Below are 15,698 nucleotides of genomic sequence, written 5' to 3'. Positions count from 1 at the left end.
CATGGTGTGTCATGGAGAAGTAGCAGTGGTGGCAGAACAGACAGTCCCACATTCACATATGGTAGATAAAAATTGGGAGGGATATTTTGGGAGTGAGCAATCCCAGCCTTAGGCCAGACCAGACAGCCCAAGGTTCCAGCACTGGGAAGATAATTCCCCATAACTGTTGGCTGCAAAAGCTAGTGGGGGTTGGGGCAGCAGAAGAAACTGCTGGAGTTTCAGGAGACTGCCCTTAAAGGGCCCACATGGACTTAGAACATACACAAACCCACCCACTCTGAGATTCACCACCAAAACAACAGCTAGAAGGGTGCCAGTCACATACAAGAAGTATGTGAAGTCACTGGAAATGGGGCAAGAGCTGGGCAAACCTCCAGAAGCCAGTCAGTAGCAGTGTCCCCTCTCTGAGCCCTCCCCCCACACAGAGCCACAAAGTAGTGAAGCCAGTTGCCCCACCCTGGCAATTACCTAAGTCTCCGCCTCACACAGTCTACAGATGCCTTTTCTACTAAGCCACACTACTAAGACAAGGAGTCAAAGCAGCTTTACCTAATACACAGATATAAACATAGAGAGGCTGCCAAATTGAGGATACAAAGAAATATGGCCCCAATGAAAGAACAGAACAAAACCCAGAAAAAGAACTAAACGAAATGCAGATAACCAACCTATCAGATGTAGAGTTCGAAACACTGGTGATCAGTATGCTCAAAGAGCTCACTGAGTACTGCAGGAAGATGTGAAGGTTACATGAAGTAAAATGTTTTAAAATATACCGGGAACCATCAGTGGAGGGGAGGAAACCAGGGTTGAAATCAATGATTTGGAACATAAGGAAGAAATAAGCGTACAACCAGAACAGCAAGAAAAAAATAATTCAAAAAAAATGAGGACAGTATAAGGACCCTCTGGGACCCCTCCAAACATACCAACATCCAAATTGTAGGGATGCCAGAAGGAGAAGAGGAAGAGCAGGAAATTGAAAACTTATTTGAAAAAAAATGAAAGAAAACTTCCCTTATTTGGTGAAGAAGATAGACATACAAGTCCAGGAAGCACAGAAAGTCCCAAACAAGTTGGACCCAAAAGGCCCACACCAAAACACATCATAATTAAAATGCCAAAGGTTAAAGATAAAGAGAGAATCTTAAAAACAGCAAGAGAAAAGCAGAGAGTTACCTACAAAGCAGTTCCTATGAGACTATCAGCTGATTTCTCAAAAGAAACTTTGCAAGCAAGAAGTATTCAAAGTGATAAAAGGCAAGGACCTACAACCTAGATGACTCTATCCAGAAAAGCTATCATTTAGAATGGAAGGGCAGATACAAGGTAAAGCTAAAGGAGTTCATCATCACCAAACTATTATTACATGAAATGTTAAAGGGACTTATTTAAGAAAAAGATCAAAACTATGAATATTAAAATAGCAACAAATTCACAACTATCAACAACTGAATCTAAAAAAACAAACTAAGCAAACAACCAGAACAGGAACAGAATCATAGATATGGAGATCATTTGGAGTGTTATCAGTTGGGAGAGAGAAGGGAGAGAATGGGTAAAAATTTGCAGGGGTTAAGAAGCATAATTGGTAGGTACAAAAATAGACAGGAGGATGTTCAGAGTAGTATAGGAAATGGGGAAGCCAAAGAACTTATATGCACAACCCATGGGCATGAACTAAGGAGAGATTGCTGGGGGGAAGGGGGAACCAGGTGAAGGGGGGCAAAGGAGGAAAATTGGGACAACTGTAATAGATTAATCAATAAAATATATTTTAAAAAGAATAAGTAAACATATACTTTTGTATGATTAAAAAAAGAAAACAAAAATCACTGACATAGCAAATCTATGAGGGAAAGAAACATAATATTATAGTAATATGAGCCCAAAGTTTCACTATTATTCAAATGGCTTTATGTGCTAACTCATACATAAATTTCCCAAATATTTATGCTCAAAGCTCTATTTGCTTCATTAACAAAATGTCCTCACTTTCCTCATATTTTTCCCCAAATACTACCAAAGACTAGGAGACGTGTACCATTCTGTTCATCAGAGGTAAGGTCCCTTGTGACATCTCTCCATTTCAGTGTTTAGTATATTTTCAATCCATCTTTCTGGCAGGTCTCCTCTGCTTTAGTTTCCTAGGGCTGCTGTGACAAATTACCACAAACTTGGTGGCCAAAAACAATAGAAATTTATTCCCTCACAGTTCTGGAGACCAGAAGACAAAGATCAGTTTCACTAGGACAAATCAGGATGTCAGCATAGGACAGAATCTATTCTTTGCCTCTCCCACCTTCTCATTGCTGCCGTCAGTCTGTGGCTGCGGCTGCCTCCTTCCAGCCTCTGCCTCTGTGTCACATCTCTCTCTGCCTCTCACTGATAAGTGCACTTGTGACTCATAAATGGTCACTCGGATGATCCAGCATAACATCCCCATCTCAAAATCCCTAATTTAATCACTTCTGCAAAGGTCTTTTTTACATATCAAGTAGCATGTAGAGTCTTCAGCAGTTGAGATCTGATATCCTTGGGGGGCATTTTCCTGGCTCAACACCCTCCACCCACAGTGATCTACTGCTCTGGTGCTCAGAAGTATAAGTTCATAACTATACAGTGCAAAAATCTCTAGGTCTCTGACCTTCCCAGGCCACTACATGTCTCTTCCAGGCCTCTGAAGCGCTTCTCCTTCCCCATCCACAGGCTTCTCACTTTCATCTTTCTTACAAGGAGTTCCGCAAAAGAGATACTGGGCACTAGAGAGGTTTTCTGTGTGTTTGTGTGTTTGTTTGTTTTACATCAGAGTCCCACCCATGTACTCTATGAGGCGAGCTGCACAGTTAGGATGGGAGTCACGCTGTACTGAACACTAATCCCTCCACCACCACGTCCTCCTTCTGAGCCACGGCTCATTCTGCTGTAGTCTTTACGTCCACATAATCATTTTCTTACAGGTGCATTGTGACGGTTAATTTTAGGTGTCAACTTGTGTGAGCTAAGGCATGCCCAGCTAACTGGTAAAACATTATTTCTTGGTGTATCTGCAAAGGAGTTTCTACAAGAGAATAGCATTTGATTCAGTAGACTGAAGGGAAAAAAAAAAATCTGCCTTTACCGATTTGGGTGAGCATCATCCAATCTGAAGGAGACACAGATAGAACAAAAAGTCAAAGGAAGGGTGAATTTCCTGCCTGTCTTCCTGAGCATCCATCTTTTCCTGCTGCTGGACATCAGAGTTCCTGGGTTTCAGGTCTCCAGACTCCAGGCTTATACCTCCTAGTTTTCAGATCTTTGGACTCCCACCCTCCTTCCTCCTTTGCCAGCTTGCAGATGAGAGATTGTGGACCTTCTCAGCCTCCATAAATGTTTGAATTAATTTCTATTATGAATTTCCTCATATGCAGGGTCCAGCACAAGTAACGCCTGCTTGAGAGAAGTTGGTAGGGTAACAATATGGGTGTAATAATTTATGGTTTTAATTTGAACACTTCACCTAAAATGCCATATGGTGTGTTTGAGTGTGATGTTATGTTACAGAATTACATACGTTTGATTTTGTAATAAAAAATGGCATTATTTGTGCCAGACCCTATCTACTATATCCTTTCGGATCTGCTTCTCTGGGGAATCCTAATACATGAGTATTTGTCTTTCTCGGCGGCAGGCCTTGTTCACTGTGCCAATCCATTAGAAGTACATGAAAGTAGAGAAGTCCCACTTGTCAATAGGGTTATTTACCATGTCATAGTGAGATTGATACTTCCCTTTGCCCCTGCCCCTGAAGGGAATTGACATTACAAGGGAAAAAATGGATCCTGGGTAATGATATATCACTTTGAAACTCCATACGAAAGACCCTCTGGAGCAGGGGGTGCTCAGCTATATTTTCTCAGATATATATTTTTTTCCTGAGGTTAATTAAGTGGTTTTGGTTGCAATAACCTGAGAGCTCCTCATGCAATGGACAGTTATTGAATGGTAACAGAAACTTAACATCAAAATGACTATTGGCATCCAGTAAAAAGAATTAAGATAGGAGTTTATCTGTACCTCTAGGCCTCATAAAAACTGAGGACAACCATACAGCTATAAGCTTATAAGATCACAAGAAAACATGCATAACAGGAAGTACAAAAAAAAAAGGGAAGGCCGTATAGTCACACCTCACAGAGATGGAAACCTGGTTTAGCAACCGAAGGGTTGGGCTACATTCACTCTACATCCTCTGACCACACTGATCTGCCACATCTCCATGGCAAGAGGTGGCTTATCCCCGTCTGGTGTTTTGTCATTATCCTGGGTGAGCCATCCGCTGTATATCTTGTCAGTTATCTTTGTAATTCCTCCAGGAAGAGGATCGGATTGGCCCAGTGTGGGCCTGTTGGCAGAGTTTTTATTGCAGTTCACCCCATGGACTTGCAGATTGACTTCCTTTGGGATAAATAATAGATAAGTACAAATATCCATTGTACTTATGGACCAGTCAGCTATGACTGATAGGGTCACACAGAACTGGCTGGCCATCATACATGCTTAAAAACCATCAGTAAGGAGTTGGAGTGGGAACATCAAGAACATGGATTTGAGCATAGCAGATGTCTTAGCCTATCCAGTGCACCTTCTTTCTGGTTCAGAGACCATGGAAATCAGCCCTGCATTGCTTCGGGTTAAACTTAGTACAAAGCTTTCCTTCGCTCTTAGAGGAACAGCAGAAGCTCAGTTATATAACAAGGTATATCTGGAGAATGGCAACCACACACACACACACAGTCTGCTCCTGCCCAGAATGAGACACCCAAACGGAGGAAGCTAGGTAATGCATTAAACCTTTAACATCTGCCGAGTGCTGTGTCAGCACTGAGCTAGCCACTCTCTTTGGTGCTATTAGATACACATGGCAAGACTTCATTCCCATCATGTTTATCACTCCAGCATCGCCTAAGGGGGTTATAAAAAGTTGTAGCAGCCTGTGTAATTTTTCTGGCATGGCTAAGACAATAGCCTTGAACTTGGAGACTGATCTCTGGGTGTAAAGTGGTAATGGGCTATCATTCACGCCATTCCTCCCTGGCTGCATTAAATAACACTTGGGTGTTTAGCCATAATTCAAAATCTGCAGCAGCTGTATCAGAGAGGAGGAAGTTCACGCAGTTCAACCGCAGTTTCAAATACAAATGCAGCGAAGAGTAGTCTCGCTGAACCTACAGAAATCATTCTCTGCACGGTTTTTTTAATTTGTGAAAATGTTGGATCCTGCACTTACAAAAGAAGAGAAAAAAGTGACTGTGAGTGAGGAGACGGCTGTGTCACAAGTGGTGGGGATAAGGCATACTTCTTCTTTAATGAGATGATTTTTTTTGGCTGGAGCCTTGGACTCTGAAAAAGAAGACTGTATGTGAATATATAAAAGGACTGCAGAGGAAGTGTCCTGAGTATTATAACAAAGTCGTTTCACTTCGGGGAAACATAACAGGAATTCACAAGCCCAAGATGGTGACAAGGTCTTTGGGGCTGGGATGGGCTGCTGTCCCTGCAGAGTGTCTATCCTGCCCCTGGACACCTGGGTCCAGAAGCAACAGATGCTTCCCTGCATGGCAGAGAACACATACCCCTCTGCATGATTCCAGAGCCGCCCCCTTCTGATAAGCCACATAAAGTAAAGAACAAGAAATCGGATGCCCTGGGAGGTAAGTAAAAAGGGAAATAATTTCCTTCCTTGGTTTCTGGGAGTTAAAATTGAGAACAAACAAAAATCATTAATATCTTATGTGCACAGAGACAGTGTAATATGGTTAAAAAATAATAAACATTGATATATTTTTATATCGGATAGATTTTGAATTGAATCCCAGTCGGCCCCTTGCTTTCTAGCTAAAAGACTTTGAAAAAGTTACATTAGCTATCTGAATTTTGGTTTCTTCAACTGTCAAAAAACAGTGTTAATGTATACAGGTGTTATGGCAAGTAAATTGGGTAGGATCTGTGTAGCACTTAGCACAGTACTTAAAATTAACATGATCCAGCCCAGTGTCGGCTGATTACTGCCTTTTTTGACAACCTCATTTTGGGCCAGTTTCCTAGTCTGTCTCTACACCTCTGAGACCCTGGCCTTACTTTAGTTTCTCAAGTCCTTCAGGCTTTATCTAGTTCCAGAGACTTGGCTTGTCATGTTCCCACTGCCTAGAAGGCTCTCTCAGTCTCCAACTCTTCTTCTGCCTGGGTAATGTTTCCCAACATTTTGGTTTCGCTTTTTCGATTAGATTCCTCAAGTAAGCACATTAGTCTATCTTTACCACAGAACAGGCGAGATTTCCACATGTTTTGTTTTGTTTTTCTTAGCACTGTGCAGTTATCTGCCACTGAGCTTATTACAGCTGTGGTTAAATACATATTTTATAAACTATCTTTTTACATGTTAGTCTCCTGCACTGAAATGAAAGCCTTGTGAAGGAAAAAACGTACTGTCTTTCTCACCAGTTACCTCCAGCCCCCGCCACAGTGAGTGCACCCCGGAGTTACGCAATACATCTGCAGATTATAGTTCTGTTCCCTGTGCGGGGGTTCATGGGAAGAAAATTGGTGAGCTTTACCCAGCTGGAAACACAGTGTGTGTAAAGCAAATGGGAAGCACTATCTGGGTCCAGACAAGGGGTCATTGTACCCCTAGAAAAGCCGGAAGATACTTCCCAGAACTTGACAAAATTAGCCATGAAGGGTTATACCCCTGGTGCATACATTTCCATTATTATATGAACCTTCCTTAAAAGAGGGCTATGTTTCCTTGTTTCCATGTCTTTGGTGCCTCAAAGAGTATCAGGTACACAGTGGCACTTTACACTTACTGGGAGTGAATGCATACACGAGTGATGCAAAGGTAAGCTGCTACCCTGTTTCTAGTATATATGGAAACAGACTGGCTGAGTGTCAGATATCTTTTATTTAATACCTTACTTAGTCTATACAACAATCTATGGAGAATTACCCTCTGTATACAGATGATAATCATCATCATCATCATCATCTAACTTTTATTGAATAGAGCACAGAGCTCCAACTTTGTGGAGCTGAGTCCAGAATGTAAGAAAGACAATTACAGGGTTACAAGGCTGCATGGTACATCTGAAAGTATAAGTTATATCTGAAAATTATATATACATAGATATATCTACATATACAATATATATGGTTATATAGGAGCACATAGAGGGACATGCAAAATCTCCATAGATAAGAGAAAATTTTAGAAAACAAATGACTTGAGTCTGACATTGAAAGAATGAGCAACAAATCTCCAGACAATGAGCAGTGAATGAAGTTCCAGGATGAGGAAACACCTAATGTGAAGGCTGATGTTAAACGTGTGCTTATCACACCTGAGGAAGCCACAGAATTCTGGTGTGGCTATAAGATAGGTGTAAGTAAGGAGCTGTGACAACTCAGATTGAGGATTAGGTTTATGGGGCTAGGCCAGCAACAGTCCCCTAAACCTAAGACCCAGAGGAACCATTATATACTTTTAAATCACGAGAGGTATAAAGATTTATTTTTTCAATCTTTACAGGTTTATATTCACTTATCATCTAGAAAATGGATCAGGCCAGGGCACACCTAGAAAAACTGTTTGAAGCCCAGGAAGAATGCGTTCCTCAGTAAGGCATGAAGCTGGCCTGTACTAAAGAGGGTAAGTGACAGTGTGAATGGGGAATATGACTATGTCGTGGGATATTTGAGAAAGAATGAACATCATGTGTGGTAAGCATCCTTATATCTAATTTACAGATAAAAGAATCTAAGGTTAATAGAGAGAAAGTGATTTCCCCAAAAGCCGGAAAGGAACTCAGGAGCCGATGGGCCCCACAGCTTCACGCTTCCCACCACATGATGCCATCTCCCAAAGCTCAATGGACCAGACAGTTAAAGCTGTGGTCCCTAACAGAGACAGCCCATCTCCACAGCAACTCACATCCTCTTTGTATGGCATTCCTACCACCTTCGGTTTCTTCCCCCGAGTATCAGCTGTTGTGCAAAACACTCCAAGGGTGTCCGACCCATGGCCTGCGGGCCGCACGCAGCCCAGGATGGCCACAAATGCAGCCCAACCCAAAATCATAAATTTACTTAAAACATTATGAGGTCTTTTGTGTGATTATGTCACCTAAAATGTCACAGTGTATTTAATGCGTGGCCCAAGATAATTCTTCTTCTTCCAGTATGGCCCAGACACGCTAAAAGGTTGGACTTCCCTCCTAAATCATCAGATGTAAATTCTCTTTGAAAAATCGATTTCAGACTGCTTAGCCAGAGACTTGGTTAAGCATTTATTGATTGAAAACAGAAAAGTTAACATGCAGATCAAATCTAGATTACCTATGTCTCTAGCACACATAACATCATCCACCAGTGACATAGATAAGATGCTGCTGTTTAAAAAAAACCCCAAAATCTCCTTGTTGGCATCTCAGAAGCACGCACTCCTTTGCTTATCTGCTTCTTTCTTTGACAAGAATAAGCAAATCTTAAAAAACATAGTGAGTCAGGCCATTGTCTCTGTGGCATATAAGTTGACTCCAAAGGACTCCAGAAGGCCCCTGTTGATGGTCATTACCTCTTCCAAGCCCTCTGGGAACCATTCAGTAAGTAACTGCTTCCCCCCATTACACGGATACCCTGGTGTTCCAAGCATGTGCTGGGGCCAGGGAGTAGTGACTTCTGAACTGGGAGGATTTGGCTGATTAACTTTCCATTAAACGTTTCCAGGCTCCATGCTGAAACTTTAGGGATCAAGCTGAGAGCTGAGAAAAAAGAAACAATCTGAATGCTTGGCTGGTAATTAACATCACCAGGTGACAAATCAATACTACCTGGCTGTACCCATAAACAATGATAACTGGGAGAATGGAGGATTCCGACCCTCCTGGTTATTTTTCCGTGGTTGCTATTGCTTTAAAGATGGAGATGACAGCGGTATGGATGGTTTTCCTTTAGCTGTAGGTGGTAGGGAGGCCTGAAGATACAAACAGATCTTTCAAGGAGAAGAGGCTTGGCAGAAAAAGTAAATAAAGTATAATCTAAGATGTTGGACAAAAACTGTGAATTTGGGTGGGTGATTAAGAATTAACGAGAGAACTGGTTAGAAATACAGATTCCAGAAATTCTGTTTCAGGAGTATTCATTTGGTTTCCCCAGATCATACTGGTGCAGGTGGGTGATAAATCATACTTGGAGAATCACTGTTAAATACCTAACAGTTTCATTTATTAGGTAGTTAGAGCCACACAACTTAAGAAATATTTAGGTCCTAACAACCAGGTAGCTCTTTGAAAAAGGGATGTCTATGAATTGAAGAAATATTAACTTCCTTCTTAACTGACAACAAGTGGTGCTGGATGATGGGACGTGCACACCCGTTGGGCACGGCGCAACTTGTCAAAGCTTGGAATCGGATCATGTAACGGGGAATGAAAACATTATCCTACTCTGACTAACCATAGAATAGAACTAAAATAAGAATGTACTAACAAAGCAAACTTATTTAAAAATCTATATAAATCAACCCTCATTAATCTTAGGAAATGTTAAACTAAGCTCGTTACTCTAACCCGATTTTTCCTCTCAAAACTACACAGGGTCTGTAGTTCCAGTTCCTATGTGAATCGAAGGAGCCGCCTGACCTCAAGGTCCCCCAGTAATTCAGCTGACAAAAGGAACAGGTGGTCAACACAAGGATGCTGACCGTGAAAATCCCCATCAAGGCTTACGGGAAGAGGTCCTGTATATCTTACATGAAATCTTATGCTAACCAACAAAACAGCCTTCTCGATTTAATAATATATAATGAATAATACTTCTGCCTGGATCAGGAAACATGATGTATGCCTTAAACCAAAGGCCGGGTTCGCTATGCCTGCCATAAAAGGCTAACAGCCTTTTTGCAAGCATATTGCAGAAACCAGATATTCTGGATCCTGCATGGGCCTGGGGTGGCTTGACCCCAAGACTTCAGCTGACATTAAAGATCTATATCGGGACCAGCAGGAACACTGTCTCTATGTCCACAGCCCCTTCCCCTGATTTCTTTGCTCTTCTTTCCTCTCCTTCCTGATGAAAACCCTTGCCTGCACTGAGCTGTTAGGACACTTTTTCAGGACAGGAGTTTGCTATATTCTCAGGTCACCGTCACTTGAATAAACCGCTTCCCTTCTCACCAGCACCTGTCTTGTGAGTTTGGCTTTCATTGCAGCAGGCAGCACAACCTGGGTTAAGTGTCAATCACACAGGGCCACCCTCATTTCCTGTTTACTTTGACTTTCATATAGGGCTTGCTTTTTATCACAGCAACTGCTGAAAAGCGAGCTTCCCAAGGATATGGCACCATTGGACAGAGTATAAAAAGTGACTGTGGAAAATGTGAACTACTTTCATCCAGTAATTCACACAGCGATTGATAAGAGTCAAATATTGCTGTTTTCCTAACAGTTCAGAATATCTCCACGCATGCCTGCGAGTTTGGTGTAGCACTCCAGTTCCAGTCAGCGCACAGTTTGGCAATGGGGGCATGAGCAGCAGCAAAAATAGAGGGGACGAGGTCAGCTCAGACCCCCAGAGTCTCTTTCTGGGAGAGATGGGCAATCAGACAGACCTCGGGAATAAGGAATTTCCTAGCCTTAGGGAGGGGGAGGACACTTTTCTGTTTCAGGGTAGATGGTCTGTGACACTCCAGCTTATCTTCTAGCGCTTCTAGCTTATATTCTCGATAAGCCCAATTGGAGCAATGTGTTAGTAAGTGGTATGGTTTAGTTAAGTCTACAAAACTTTACAGTGAAAATGCTTTTTGCTTTCACACCGGCAACTATGTCCTAGGAAAATAGTAATATACCTACATTAAGTCATTAAATCCTGTCTGACAAACCTGTAAGGTGTTGTTATCCCCATTTTCCAGTTGGAGAAGGTAGGGATCAAATTGGCTAAGATACTTACCCATATTCTACAGGTAGTACGTGCTGCAGTTGGGCCCGGGACCCAGTTTTAATTGGCTCTAAAGCCCAAGCTCTTTGCTCTATAAGCTACGTCTTTATTTCTGATAGAAAGCCCCCTCAGTGGTCACCCCATAGGCCTTGGAGGTTCAGCTTGAGAATCTCAGATGATTCTTGCTATTTAGTGGTCACATGACCTTGGAAGGGTTGTTTAAATTTAATAGCTTCATCACCAAAAGAAGGTTAATAATAACTAACTGCTTTGTAGTTATTAAGAATGAACTGACATAAAGCCCTTTGCACATTTTTTGGCACATAAAAACATTCCATCAGTGATAGCTGGCCATAGCTCCATACACAGTACCATGTGCAGATGCATGCTGCCTATGAATTTATGTGAAGTATTTAGAAAAAGAGATTATGTTAAAACATACACTGTGTTTATTTTACATTAGGTAAGATACCCAATCACTCAGGAAGGGACAATGCTTTGGAAAATGAGCTCTCCTATATAACCCTATTGTAACCTTTAGGTGTATGTATTTTTCACTCTGTAGTACCTCACTAGATTTTTGCTGGCAAGGAGTTTTTTTTTTACCAGCTATTATATTATTATTTGAAAACCAGATAAGAATAAAAGATACCTCAAGAGGATTCCCACATTGGTCTGCTATGTACGGGATCATTGAAGTCTTCTTCTTGGGCCTATATACTTAACACTAGATGAGAGGTGGGAAGTGGAGAGAGGCTATGCCTGTTTCCTCCCTTCCAGCACATTCCAGGTAAAGGCTATTCTACATGGACATGTGGATTCCACACCATCACCTCTCTCCACGTTATTTTGGGAAAACTGTTTAGTTACATAATCTCTTTGGGATTTAGCTCCCTTATCTATCTATTTATTTTTATTGTTGTTCAATTATAGTTGTCCCCATTTTTCCCCCATTACTCTCCTCTACCCTACCAACTCCCTACCTTTCACTTTCAATCCTCCTCCAAATTGTCCTCGCCCATGGGTCCTTCATACAAGTTCCTTGACTTGACCCTACCCATTCTTTCCCCCTTTATCTATTTATATTTAAAGGTGTCAAGCATTAAACTATGGGAGACAAATATGTGACTCAGAAATTCTCTACACACCAGATATTGTGTGTGTGTGTGTGTGTGTGTGTGTGTGTGTGTGTGTGTGAAAGAGAGAGACAGTTTCATGGTACCAGGATCAAAGGAAAAGAATCTTCTCTGCGCTTTCCATTTTGTAACTCATCCTAAAACTGGCACCATTTCTAACACCCTCTGTGCTTTTACTGGTCCACGTTGAACAATTTTCCTGAGACCCATTGCAAATGAAACATAGCAATTAACTTTCCTTTCCTCCATATTTTAAAATTTTGGTTTCAGAGCATTAACTATGTGTCAGTGGTTGGAGGGAAGGTAAATATTAAACACCCATAATGCTCTAAATTAAGTAAAGGTTAAAGAATCTAGGAAAACCTTATGTTTTAATATTACTATCCCATTTACACACACATATACATACTAATTTACATAGACTTTTCTAGGCTTGCAAGTATCCTTAATATTATTCAGTACTAAGTATGTATATTAGGTATTATCATTAAAGACTATTTTACTAGTCCCCTCTTCATACTCTGAGATTTCCCCAAGGTTATCATTCTAATGTGTCCATACCCATGTCTGGGGAAAGGCAAGGAAAGCAGTGCCTTTTTTTCCTCATTGGTTTTCTGATCCCAATTTCTAAAGCTTGGTATTACCATGAAATATTTCTTTATTCATATGTATATACATATATTTATTTTTTCATACCATTTATTCCCCTTACACTGTCCTCCCCCCTGCAGTCACCACACTGTTACCCATGCCCATGAGTCCTTTCTCTTTCTTGCTCAATTTCTCCACCCCCTAATGCCTGCCCCCACCCAGGGATGTCAGCTGCTCTCTCCATATTTTTAATTGAAGGGCAGTTTATAGGGAGTGGGAAAGGAGGGAAAGAAGAGGTGAGACATTGATTTTTTTTTTGATGATTCTCATTCCAACTCCCTTTTGACTCTTTAGTGGTAAATGCTCACATTGAGCTGAGAAAATAAGTGACAGGATTCTCATTAGTGCTACAGGGGTTCACAGTTTAACATTTACTTGTCTGTGTTTATAGCTCCATGGATGAATGAGTGAGTGGTTAACAGAGTAGATATAGGATTTGGAAAAAAAATCCCATGGTGCATTAAAACCAGAGAAGAGGAAAGCATTTAATCGAGTGAAATTGGTACTGTTGTGACAGCTGAGTGTAATATTCTAAGTATAATGATCATGTTAATGAAAGTTAGTATTTTCAAGCTCTTTTATGTGCCTGCCATAGTGTTTGGGGTGAGAAATGGGGGTCAGTAGTAAACATGATTCATTCCAACTCTTGAAATTTATAGTATAATTAGTTTCATACATTCCCCAGAACAGCCTCCTTAGGTGGGTCTACTACTGCCTCCATTTTATCAATGTGGGGACAAAGTTTCAGAGAGGTGAAGTGACCTGTCGAGGTAGGAGTATTGGAATCAGAATCTGAACTCAAGTCCTTTTGAGTCCAAAATCCAGTCCCTTTCACTACACTGAGCTGCCTTCCACTCCAGCTATACTGATGATACAGAACTAATTAATTTACTACTTTGTTGAGTGTTTTTATGAGGAAAGTGTGCTGGATTTTCTCAAATGCTATTTTTTCATAAATAAGATTTTGAGTAGAATGGAAGGGGTAGATTAAAAGAGTCACGAGCAATTAGAGACACCAAGGGGTTGACCAGGAAAGCTCAAATTAAAGGATGGATGAATTTACATTTAGAAAAGCAGAAGAAAATTGGAAATGTGTATTAGATATAGAGGGAGAAACATAATCAAACCCTTATAGACAAATGTAAGCATAATTTAAGAATGAACAGGTAGTCCTGGCTAGTATGGCTCAGTGGATTGAGTGTCGGCCTGCAAACCAAAGGGTCGCTGGTTCAATTCCCAGTCAGGGCACATGCCTGGGTTGTGGGCCAGGTCCCCAGTCAGGGGCATGTGAGAAGCAACCACACATTGATGGTTTCTCCTTCTCTTTCTCCCTCCCTTTCCCTCTCTCTAAAAAAAACAAATAAACAAAATGTTTAAAAAATGCATACGTAAACTTTATCTAGTTTTTACTAAAACTAGAAACACGTAAGCACAGTCCAGAAGGAAGGCTGCATGATGGAAAAAGGAGTAGATGTCAGGCCAGACCAAGGTATTGTTGTTTATAAGTTCAAGTAATACATTCACTAGGCATTTTATCTAACAAGTGCAAGTCCAGGTCGTAGACAAAACAGTTTCTGCTCCAGAGGAAGTCACTGCCTGAGGAGATGGAGAAACATCATCTACAGCAAGCAATGATAAAATGGCACATGCCCTACAAAAGTGACGCGGAATCAGAGTAACGGGAGCACAGAGGAGGGAACGAGAAATTTTGCAAAGAAACAAGGAAAGGAAGAGATTTTCAAGATAAAAGAGTAAATGTGTTTTGAAAAATGGAAAATGAGGAAAAGTTCCCAGTAAAAAGAAACAACGCGTATAAAAGTACAGAAGTGTCAGTTTGCATGCCTTCCATGGTCTTTTGGAAGTCAGGAGTAGCTCGAGTCTCAGTAGGGGTGACCGGCAGTGGAGGATGAGGGTGCCTGACACTTTAAAGGAGTTCGGACTACTCTGTAGGTGGAAAAAAGACCATTACTAAACTGACTGTCAGCATAATACCTTAACCAAAGATCAAGAAGACCATCCTAGTGGCTTCAGAAATTTTCAGGAGAATAAGGAAAGTACTAACTCAATCAGCATCACTATAGGTTACGCTGTCTTCCTTAGCAATCAATAATGGAGATGCAGGTAGTCATTGTAAGAGTTCTTTGAGAGAAATGTTATTGAAGTGAATTCATAATATGTACCTGAAATTTATTAGATTAAAAAAAAAACTATGGTCAAATGATATTCTTGCTAATTTCCCTTCCCTGTTTCTGTGCCATGCAGAAATAAGTTTCATTTCAAAGCGGAATGAAATGACCATCACAAATGAAACTGAAATCGCTAACAAGTGAAGCCGCTCGAATGTGCCTGTGACCCAATCACCACATTGAGACTTGGAGACACAGTCCCAGGAATTCCCAAATTGTTTATTTCTATGATTATGATAGTAATCTCTATCATCCCTCCTGGCAGCTTTCTTTCACTGGAATTCAAATTTATCAGTGCTCATTGAAAGTACTGAGCTCTTACAATGTCAGCCAAAGTCTCTCCCTGAAGCCCATAAGTTACTAGCAAAGAATAGAAGTGCAGCTTCCAAAAACACAATTGACTGGTTGCATAGCAACCAAAAAAGTGATCAATGCTGACACCCATGCATTGGTATTAAATTACCCTGGGTCTATGTAAAATATTACTAACATGCTTTATATGCATATTTACTGCTTATAATATTATTAATAATTATAGCTAACTCTTAAGTATTATGTGCCAGATAATGATCTTAGCATTTTACATTAATTAATTAGCTTAATCCTCATAGTAGTACCATGAATAGTTCTCTTTCACTTGGGATGCTTGCTTTTGGAACACAGCCACCATGTTGTAAGAAAGCCCAGGCTACATGCAAAGGTTACATGTGAATATTTCAGCTAAGCCTACAGCAAGCAACCAGCCTCCACTGCC

The 15,698-nt window shown here is 40.9% G+C and overlaps 1 long non-coding RNA gene across 1 annotated transcript; it reads left to right on the top strand.

Moving 5' to 3' along the window:
- The first annotated feature begins 5,332 nt into the window (after positions 1–5,332).
- LOC123479563 (uncharacterized) lies at positions 5,333–10,193 on the top strand. The gene is made up of 3 exons (XR_006655212.2): positions 5,333–5,693; positions 7,568–7,687; positions 9,633–10,193. It is a non-coding gene; the product is annotated as an uncharacterized lncRNA (long non-coding RNA).
- Positions 10,194–15,698: the final 5,505 nt, after the last annotated feature.

Source organism: Desmodus rotundus, chromosome 5 (genome assembly GCF_022682495.2).
Source record: "Desmodus rotundus isolate HL8 chromosome 5, HLdesRot8A.1, whole genome shotgun sequence".
In the NCBI taxonomy this organism is placed as follows: Eukaryota; Metazoa; Chordata; class Mammalia; order Chiroptera; family Phyllostomidae; genus Desmodus; species Desmodus rotundus.
The sequence above is the reverse complement of the archived record's forward strand: the minus strand, read 5'-3'. Positions and strand labels throughout refer to the sequence as shown.